Genomic DNA, 11,487 nt, shown 5'->3' with positions numbered 1-11,487 from the left:
CGGAATCGGTAAGTCTCTCTCACCGTGACTATGAGTGGATCCAGCCTTTAGACTATGAACATGTTCCGTTTCGCTGCCGTAAATGCCATGCCATAGGGCATCTATTTAGAGATTTCCCCCTGAATGCTCAAGCTAAAGCCCCCTCCCCCTCTGATTCTCAGTCCAATGATGGCTTCACCAAAGCCCCCACCCGCAAGCGAGCGCATAAAAAACCACCCACAGGGAAGAAACCCAAACAGAATACGGCCTCTGACCATGCAGTCAGGAACAGCTTTGGAATCCTGGCTCATATCTCGGACGAGCATACCACTTCCTCTCCTCCAAGTGCTGACCACCCCTCTTCCTCTTCACAGCCACCTCCCGAGGCCCCTCCATCCAAAACCCCTCCCTCTAAAGATCCCCCAGCCCACAACTTGGAGAGCAAAGAGAAGCAGCGGGACAAAGATAATGAAATGGAGGTTGATGGATCCTCAGGCCCCGTCCAGGCTCCAGATATTCCCACGGAAGAAGACAATCAGGTGCAACAAATGGAGGAAGAGCCGGAAAGTATAGATCTACATGGATTAGACATACTCGAACTAGAAGCAGCATGCAAGAGGAAAGCATATGAAAGCATCCCAGAACTACAGCTGGACAAACTGGAAATGGTCATTTCCAGGGCCTATTATCAAAATCAGCTTGGCATCCAGCCAGGAAGTCACTGGGATTTAAGCCAAACCCCAAAAGATTCCAAAAAAAGGGGAAGAAGAACAGACCTCCAAAGAACAATAGCGCTCGGGAAGATTCTGGTAGACTCCGGTAGGTATGCTAAGCTTACGAAGTACTACAAGCCCTCCACCAATAGTGACTCATGAAGCTCATTTCATGGAACCTTAGGGGGCTCAACGGCCCAGGAAAACTCAGAATGCTTAAAAATATGGTAAAAATGGAAAAGCCACAAATATGTTTTTTCCAAGAAACAAAATGTAATAGTACAACTCTAGAAAGAATCCTCTCTAAAGCTTGGTCAGGATGTCAATCAGTTGTTGTAGATGCATCTGGTGCTTCAGGAGGATTAGCCATTGCATGGAACTCTCAAGCACTCACTCTGTCAGACTTTCATGCCTCACACAATCTAATACAGGCTACCTTCCACATAGTTGGCACAAATATTCATGGGAATCTCTCGAATGTATACTTCCCTCAGGAAGCAAAGGAAAAGATTGCTCTCCTCCATACCTTAGAAGCCCTTAACGCCAATCGCAGGCACCCACTATGGATAGCTGGAGGGGATTACAACATGATCACAAAATTAGAGGAGAAGATTGGAGGCAGAAACAAGTTGGAACAGGAAAACACCTACTTCAAAAACTTTATTCAGAATGCATCCTTGATAGACTTACAGTTCTGCAATGGCACTTTTACGTGGAGTAATCGCAGAGCAGGCCTACATCAAATAGCCTCCAAGCTGGATCGCTTTCTCATATCAGATAACTCGATCCACTTGGGGGGGGATTTCTCGGCGGCCATTCTACCACACTCTGGCTCTGATCATTGGCCGGTAGCCCTTCAATGGCAACGTCCAGGCAATAACACTCGAAGACCTTTTCGCTTTGAGGAGTTTTGGTTCACTCATCCCTCTCTCAGAGACTTCGTTAACTCCACATGGACATCCTTCAGCCCTCCAGAAGGATCCAAGATGTTTCAGTTTCAACAGAAACTCAAACATCTAAAGCTCTGCCTCAAGAGATGGAACAGAGAGACCTTTGGAAACATATTCAAGGCGCAAAATGATCTTCAAAAAACCTTGGAGGAACTGCAAAGAGAAATAAGTACATGCGGACACACAGAGAGAACCCTCGAACAGGAGCAGAGCATCCACAATCAGCTTGAAGAAAGAAGAAAGCAGGAGGAGATATACTGGAAACAGAAATCAAGAATCATATGGCTAAAAGAGGGAGAAAGAAATACCAAATTCTTCCACAGAACAATAGTGCAGCGCAGAATAGGCAACAATATCCCTTACATTCAAAAATCAGGAGGAGAAAAGGTGGAGCAACATGAGGAAATTGAGAAGGTACTCCTCGACCACTTTAAGCAGGTCCACCAAGAATCTAACATCAACAGACATCCGACAATTGAAAGAATCACCCGCAATATACCAAAATTAATCACAGCAGAGCATAATGAACTCCTCCTTAGCCCTATTCAAATGCAGGAAGTGGACAATGCAATGACTCAGCTTAAAGATGGAAAAGCTCCCGGCCCGGATGGATTTACCACTACTTTCTTTCACAAGTTCTGGGATTTAATAAAGCCGGAAGTCTGGGAGGTGGTGGAGGAGTCGAGAGTTTCTCATTGGCTGCTTCCCTCGCTCAACACCACCTTCATAGCCCTGATTCCAAAAGAAGAGGACGCGCTCAAACCGGACAAATTCCGGCCAATAGCACTATGCAATGTTATATACAAAGTCATCTCTAAAGTCATTGCAAACAGGCTAAAGCCCCTCCTGCCCATGCTCATCTCCCCGGAACAATCAGGTTATGTGGAAGGAAGACAGATTTTGGACGGAATCATCCACACGCATGAGATCACCCACACTCTCAAGCATTCAAAGCAGGCAGGTATGCTCCTTAAACTTGATCTTTCCAAGGCTTTTGACAAACTCAGTTGGAATTATATTCAGCAAATGTTATCTGCTTTTGGATTCAGCCCCACTTGGATTCGATGGGTCATGAGCCTTATCTCCTCCACTAGCTTCTCCATCCTAGTAAATGGGATCCCCTCTCGCCCTTTCTCCCCCTCCCGGGGTATCAGGCAAGGTGACCCCCTCTCCCCCTTCCTCTTTGTTTTGATGGCTGAGGGCTTGGGACGTCACATTAAGAATGCCCTCCACACGCACCAGCTTAAGGGTATCTCCATTCACCACCTGCCAGCTACTTCCCATCAGCAATTTGTTGATGACACGATGCTGTTCGGGTACCCATCTGTTCAAGAAGCCTCCATATTTAAAGCAGTGCTAAATGATTTTACCGAAGCCTCAGGAACCAGCATCAACTGCTCCAAATCGCAGATCTTCTTCTTCAACACCCCCCCGGTAGTCAAGTCGGCCATAGTCCGCATTCTGGGATTCCCCATGGCCACCCTCCCCTCTAAGTATCTTGGTGCTCCCCTCACTGCCTCAGCCATCAATCACTCCTCTTGGCGCAATTTAATTGAAAAACTTGAATCTCGTCTCAATCAATGGACTCACAGAACTTTGAACCTAGTCAGCCGGGCGGTACTTATTAAAGCCATTCTTCAAGCAATGCCGCTGTACCTTTTCTCCATCCTGGCAGCGCCAAAATGGGTCCTAAAAAGACTAAGGAAAATTCAGAGAGATTTCCTTTGGGGAAGCAATGCAACCAATCGCAAATGGGCTCTGGTAAAATGGAGCACAGTATGCAAACCGAAGGAAAAAGGAGGAATTGGTCTAAGAGATCCGGAGCACAACAATGCCATCATGGGAGCCAAGATCTGGTGGCAATGGCTCACCAATGCAGGCAAGCCATGGGTTACTTTATGGACAACAAAGTATGCCAATCAGCGACCCCAGGAAGAGCTGATCAGATTGGAGCCCAGTAACAAAGGATCGTTAATTTGGAATGCTGCCAAGGAACACTATAAGATGATCCAGTAGCATAGTTTCTGGGAAATAAGAAATGGCAATACTACTAGATTCTGGACAGACGCATGGAATCAAATGCCTACCCTCAGCAATGTTCTGAACCAGCCTCTAAACGATATGGAGGAGGAAACACAGCAAGTCAAAACCAGGCAATATTGGACCCAGGAAGTGGAGAAAGGCTATCGAATCTGGAAACCAGGTAACCAAATCCTCACAAATGAAAATCGCTAGACTTCCATAGCTTTGGAACCGGAGCTCAACAAAAGAAAAATCAAGTGTGATGAAAGGGAAGATATCCTAAGGTGGGGTTATCTACCAAAAGGAACGTTCACTATGTCAGAAGCATACAGGATAATTTGCGATGACTCTGCTCCTCAGGATCCGATTTGGGGCCAAATATGGAACTCTGGCTGCTGGCCCAAAATCTATCACTTTCTCTGGTTGGTAGGGCATCAGAGAATCCTAAATTGGGACAAGCTCCAAAGAAGAAATTTCCATGGTCCCTCCATCTGTTTCAACTGCTATGCCCATGAGGAAATGCTCCAACATTTGTTGGACTCTTGCCCCCTAGCCAACCAGCTATGGGAGAAGGCAAACTTTCGATGTCAAAGAAGATGCAGACTTGAAAATGAAATTACGAATTCCATACGACAGTGGCAAAAGGACCCGTACAAGAGCAACATCCTCAATCATCTTTGGCGATTGATTCCCGGGCTAATCCTATGGAGTATATGTAAGGAGCGAAATAAGCACATCTTCAAAAACCAACGCTCTTCGATGGACAACATTTGGCATATGCTTTGCGAAAATATTCAAGAAACTGTGATGCTAAGACCCTGGAAGGAGGAGGATTGGCCTTCCCTAGCCAATGAGAAAACTATCATGGACAATTGGCAGATCAGCTGCACCAAAAGCATGCACCAGCAGAATCCCCCTGCAGCCAGCACTGAAAAACAAGTCGAATGGAAGCCTCCGCCAAAGCACACATTCAAACTCAACTTTGATGGAGCCTCAAAGGGGAATCCTGGGTTAGCCGGCTTTGGTGGAATAATTAGGAATCATGAAGGGGCTCCCATGACACTCTACTATGGAAACATTGGCTGGGACACCAACAACTCAGCGGAATTGGAAGGGCTATGGCAGGGTCTCCAACTTGCTGGGGAGCTCAACCTCCACCCTCTGGAGGTTGAAGGAGACTCCCAAATCCTTATCAATATGGCCAAAAAAATCCTAAATGGATCTCAGGCTAAAAAAATAGCCACCAGCTGGAGGTTAGAAGCACGACTGGAGGCAATAGAACAGAAGCTTCACAGCAACAGAGCTATCACCTTCACACACACAAGGCGGGAGGGCAACAAGATAGCGGACTTCATGGCCAATGTTGGAGTGGGAAGTAATCACTCTCTCATCACAGGACAGCTGAATGCTATATTACCGCATGAGGAAGCCCAAGAATGTTCTCGACTGGTCCAAAAGGAGGCAACTCCCCCGGATGTGGGTGATTAGGGAGATGGGACGGGAGTCGGGGGCTGGACACATGCCGCCCCTCAGCCATCACGTGGCACCCCAAGCGAGCAGCTGGAAAGGACATGAAAGATTTAAGACGAGGGGACCTGGGACAGTTAATGCCCGGAGAGTGTATTCGACCCAGCGTAAGGCAGCAGTAATGGCGGATGGGATCCCGAGCAGGGTAGGTGAGGAAGCTAAGAATAAAACAGGGATTGAGCAGGGAATGTTGGTTGTTATGCAGTCGGTTAGCCTCTCTGTTGTTGTTGCGGTCCCTTCTCAGACGGACGGGTCCATCGCGCGGTTGGCTCAGGCTGCTGATAGTCTGGTTCATCTGGTAGTTTGCTGGAATTCTCATCCCACAATGGTGAGACCTCGACAGCGTATGCTCAGCCGTCGAGGCTCATCCAGAGGAGGGGGCTCGCGCAGACCTGAAGGGGACAGTGCTGGTCATTGTTGCCACTGCAATCTTGCCAGCTCCTTTGGAGCCACCCCCCTACACTCCGGTCAATTCATGGATGCAGGGGCTTCAGGCTCGGCCTCCTTGCCAGCTTTTGGTTCCACCATCTTCAATTTCACCAGCTCAACGAATAACCCAAGAATCAGCGCGCATGTTTCTATTCTGTTTATTGAGAATCCTCCAGATGATGACGACCCCATGGATGCTCAGGAGCAAAGGATGCAAGACAACCCAGAGGAAGCAGAGCAGGCTCCGACAGCTGAGATGGAGCAGGAAGCAAAGGTCCCGGAAAAAGCCAAGCATACCCAGATTGCTCCAAAGGCGGAAATTGGGGAAGAGGCAGCGACCTCTCCAACTGAAGCTGAGCGGGATTACTATGGGTGGTGCCCAATTGTGGAAGAGCAACCAGACGAATGACGGCGCCAGCGCTCAAGCTTCACCAGGTCGCTCAAGGTTCAGTTATCGTTTTCTGTTTTGTTATGTGTCCAGTTGGCGTCTTCTGGGTTGTTATTGCTGTTATGTATTTTGTGTTATTGATGTGGGCAAGAGTTGTTTCCCCTGCGCGGGAGGAATTGGTAGGCACCTTTTTGTCTAATGCCCCTGCGTGGGCCTACGTCTATGGCCAGCCTTGGTATTTCAGATTACTGCCCCTGCGCGGGCTTGCAGTGTTGGACTCTGTCTTGGTTTCTGTCAGTCTCAGTCTTGGTCTCTGTCTGGTGCCCCTGCGAGGGCAAGAGCATACTGGTTTCACCTGATGTAATTTTGAACTCTGTACATATTTAATAGATTAGTCTTTTTACTGAGAAAAAAAAAATATTGATTCACCCCCCCCCCCCCCCCCCCCCCCCCCCCAAGTATTATTTCCAACACCAAGATCTTCACCAATCTCATCATTTTACATAGAAATTCCTTTAGGCATGTTGAGTGAATCCAACCATCTCCTAACCTTGGTATTGAGTTCTGAGTGATCCTAGGCATTTTCTCACTCCATTCCACCCATCCACCACCTTCCCTAAGCCTTCCATCACCTCTAGCAACCATCGTTTTTCTCTCGGATGTATTGTGTAGAAATACAGGGAACCCTATAGGTTTCTAGTACATCCTGTAGGTTTTCCTATAGTGCCTTGTTTTGAGGTCGAATTGAGGGAAAACCTCTAGGAAGCCACGCCAGGTCACCCAAGGGTCTTCCAAACCTTCCAATCATCTCCTAAACCTCCCAACCATCCACCATCATCGCTAAACCACCTACCACATCACCAAAAGAGATTAGGGTTTACACTTGACTTTCTAGAAAAAGAATAAAAAGAACAAAACATATTTATTTATGCCCATTACATGCACAATAGTGATATTTGATGCCTTGAACTTCCATGCTTTAGACAATAGCATTTCATACATGTTGGTTTGGCATTTTTGTAAAGCATAGTTTCTCAACAGTTAGTTAGAGAAGGGTGTGCTTTTAGCATAGGATTTCCATCATTTTCCTTATTTGCAGTAGATAAGATTTCTCCTAGAGTAGATATCTCTTTCTTTCATCAGCAATAAAGATTCTTCTGAATCCATAGAAGACTGGATTGAAAACCCTAGTGGTCTCTTGCCAAGTGAATAGTGGCAAAAGGCAGAACCATCACTTGTACTTGTGTATACAACACTGTCACCTCCAAATTTGTACGAGCCCTGCGTTGATGAAGTAAAGTTGGTAGCTCCAGGAGTTGCAACATTCTTGTTGCAATACTTGTTTCCGAGCAGGTGTCTGAGTACTATGTGATTATTGCTTTCTTTCTTCTATTTCTTGTTTCTAATATTTTTCTCTTAGTTTCATTTCTGCAAAAGTAATTTAGTTTTCTTCCTTTTCATTCAGCATTCTTTTCTTTCCTTTCCATTCTGCAAGTTAGATTTCAATCAAGTAGTTAATCTTTTCATTTAGTCAATAGTTTTCATTCAGTCTGAAATTTCAATTCTGCAATCACTTTCAAAGTTTGAAAAAATCACAAAACCAAACAAGAACATTTCTTTTCATGCCTCGTAGGAATAGGGATAACTTAGGGAATTTTTTTCCAAATACCCCCACTGCTTCCAACAACCAACCTTCCCTCTTCTTCAGTGGCTGTGAATTGGAGGAACCCTTAGGTGAGCAACCAAACATATTTGAAGAACCTACAGGGGAATAAGAATAAGGAGAACCCATTCCTACTGAACCTATGGCCTAAAATAGAAATGACAGGGAAAATAGAGAAAGAGTTGAGGGTGCCTACCCCATTAGGGAGACAAATGGGGATACTAAGATGAAAAATATAAGCCATCTTGCCCTTCCTCATTTCCATGGCATGACCACAGAATACCCAGACACTTTATTATTTGAGTGTATTTTCATATGCCAAACATATGACTATACAAATGATGAGCAGAAGTTGAAACTATTTCCATCCACTATCAAGGATGAAGCTTTGCGTTGGTTCATAGGTTTACCTGGAGATAGAATTAAAACTTGGGCTCAGATGCAACAAGCCTTCAACAACAAGTATCGAGACTATTGTAGGTGTAAAGACACTAAAGAGGAAATTTTTAATATGACCTTAGGCAATGATGAATCCCTAGAAGATTACGAAGAAATATTACACCTTAGCTATAAAAGGGCCAGGTGCACACTTAACCCTGAGTCACTAAAGATGGTATTTCTTAAAGGAGTAAGGGAAGACCTTCTGGATACCCTACACTTGTTAATAAGAGGGGATATTTACCAATTACCTTATTAGGATATCAAGATTGTCTTTAGAAACCATTCTAGGGTAGCCAGAAAAAAGGGTTGGGGTAGTCAACCTATGGTTAGTCCATCCTCTTCCAATTCATCCATCAAGGATGAAATTGGAAATATGTTGGATGATTTCAAAACTGAGATGTTGCAAACCCTTTCCCTGCTGATGGACACTATGCACATTAAGAGAAAGCTGGAGGAAGCAAAGAGAGCCTTGGCCATTTTTTGTCCTAGATGCACCAAGAGACATCCTAGGAATGAATGTCCATTGAATTCTATTGAAATTTTCTTAGTCTATGAAGAAAACCACTCCACAGATAAGTGCCCCTCTTTACCTGGACTCAAAGTGTTATGAAGCCAGCTCACAGAAAGATAGAAAAGAGAGATAAATACCTTAGAATTCAACCTCTTCAAGGGGGAAACCTCTTTTACATTACACAAATGAACAATTCTTGGATGTTTCAAATGACAAAACATCCTTTATATATATAGGAGTCTAAGGGGTCACAATATAACCGAATCCGGCATAACAATAATAATATAAAGGCACAAAAATAACAATAGTGGGATTTTATGGGGCACAATAATTGTTGGGTGTGGAGCCTGATTATCTTTTGTATTCGAAGGTATCACCACATTGGACTCCACTTCGTAATGGGGTAGCAACGCCGCCCGTAAAATATTTGCTGCAAGGGGGGTCCAGGGGGGCGCGACTAAGAATAAACGTAAAATTGTCTTGTAAAATGTTGTAATTTCATAGTCAATCTGGGTCGTTCATTAAGTAGAGATCTGACAGTAGAAGTTATGTTTAATTTAGGGTTTTTTTTCCCTAGAAGGCAACCCCTTGCTATATATGAGGGAATTGTATTGCCTCTATGTAGATCTATATTCTGAGTGAGGAAGAGAGAGGAGATTGAGAGTGAAGGGGGAGTTACAACGGATCTACTATAGGTTGTATCTCTTCAGTTTGCTGGATAATATAAAAATAAGGACTGGCTGTTTCTTCGTGGATGTATCCCAAACTGGGTGAACCATGTATATCTGTGTCTCTCTTCTTTTATGCGTTTTCTATGTTTATATTTCTGCAATATTTTATGTGTTTCATTGCTCTGTGATATATAATTTTCTAACAATAATAACAATATGGGGACAATAGGTGCACAAAAATAACAACAAGAGATATAACAACAAGAGTAATGGGGGAATCACTAGTATTATAGGGACCTAACATGCCCCTCTCCTTCAAAAAAGTGTTTTCCTCAATGCTTGAGTAGTTCTGGATGCTTATGTATAAAATTCTCATCCTCCCATGTGGAATCTTCAACGGCTAAGTTCTTCCATTTGATGAGATACTTTGAAATTGAGCGATTTCGTAGGTCTCGAGTTCTTGTTTCTTTGACTGCTTCAGGTTCCAATATGATTTTTCCTTCCTCATCAAGTTATAGCAATATTATTTGAATTGGAAGCTTGTCACCTATAACCTTCTTTAAGCATGAAACATGGAAAACTGGGTGCACTCGGGAAGCTGCAGGAAGCTCCAATTTGTATGCCATAATACCTATCTTTTGTGACACCTTGTACAAACCATAATTATTTGGTGATAATTTATTATCCTTCTTAGCTTGCTTGAGGGAAATTTGTTTATATGGTTGTAGCCGTAGGAATATCCAATCGCCTACATCAAAACTTCTTTCACTGTGATGTTGATCTTTCTGTTGTTTCATTCTATTATGCACCAAGGTGAGTTTATCTTTTAAGAGATGGAGAACTTGTTGCTGATGCTTAATGTGATCTTCCACTACTTTAACCTTAGAATTTTCTCTTAAATATGATGTGATGGATGGTGGATGATATCCATAAAGTGCCATAAATGGATTCATTTTTGTTGCAGTATGGAAGGAAGTGTTATAGCACCATTCAGCTAGAGACAACCATTGTGTAATGAAGATATCCTTCCAAACATTTGTTTACTATGATTCTCAGTTTTCCCATGATATTGAGGATGATAAGATGAGCTATGAGCTAATTGAGTACCAAGAGAAGAAAATAATTCTATCCAAAAAATTCCAATGAAAATGGAATCTCTGTCGCTTACAATAATCTTTGGGTTTCCATGAAGATTTTGAATTGTTTCCATAAATGCAGTAGAAATTGTACTCACTTTAAATGGATGAGATAATGCACAAAAGTGTGCATACTTGTTAAGTCTATCAACTACCACCATGATAACACTCTTTCCTTCGGACTTGGGTAAACCTGTCATAAAATCCATTGAAACCTTCTCCCAATGTTGGCTTGGAATGGATAAAGGTTATAATAGTCCTCAGGTCTTAATTGTTTCAACTTTATTTTGTTGGCAAACCAAACATTCCGCACAAACATTTGAATATCTGATTTAATGCCATCCCCAAAAAATCTTTCTTAACCCTGTGGTAGGTTTCTAGAAATCTCGAGTGCCCTCTTAATGGAGAGGTGTACAATTCCCTAAGAATATTTTGTTTGATTTGGGAATTGTTACAGAGGTATAACTGATCCTTGTACCATAATGAATCATTTTTCTAGCTAAATGTATCAGACGTATTGGGATCTTTTTGTATCTTTTAAATGAGTTCCCACACTTCCTCATCATTCTTCCATTCATCCCTTGTTTAATTTATCCAATTTGGTTGGATCATAGAAATGGTGCAAAGAAATGCTTCCACATCCTCATCCTTTCTTGAGAGTGCATCTACCACAACATTTTTCTTCCCTTTTTTGTAGATTATTTCAAAGTCATAACCCAACATATTTGTGACCCATTTTTGCTTCTCTTCTGAAGATAATCTTTGTTCTAAAAAGTATTTAAGACTATCATGATCTGTTTTTACCTTGAAATGGCTTCCCATTAGGTAGGGTGGCCATTTCTTAAGTGCATGTAGTATTGCTAACATTTCCTTCTCATAAATAGCTTTGTGTAAATACTTTTCTTTGATGGGATGGCTTTTGAAAGCAATGGGTCTTTCTTCTTGCATTAAAATAGCGCCAACTCCATTTTCTGAGGCATCACATTCCACAATAAAGTTTTTTGTGAAGTCCGATGTGGCTAAGACTAGTGCTTGGCACATTACCTCTTTAAGATGT

This window comes from Pinus tabuliformis, chromosome 1_1 (genome assembly GCF_031772625.1).
Source record: "Pinus tabuliformis cultivar Carrire ecotype Pingquan chromosome 1_1, CPIR1, whole genome shotgun sequence".
NCBI classification, from domain to species: Eukaryota; Viridiplantae; Streptophyta; class Pinopsida; order Pinales; family Pinaceae; genus Pinus; species Pinus tabuliformis.
The sequence above is the reverse complement of the archived record's forward strand: the minus strand, read 5'-3'. Positions refer to the sequence as shown.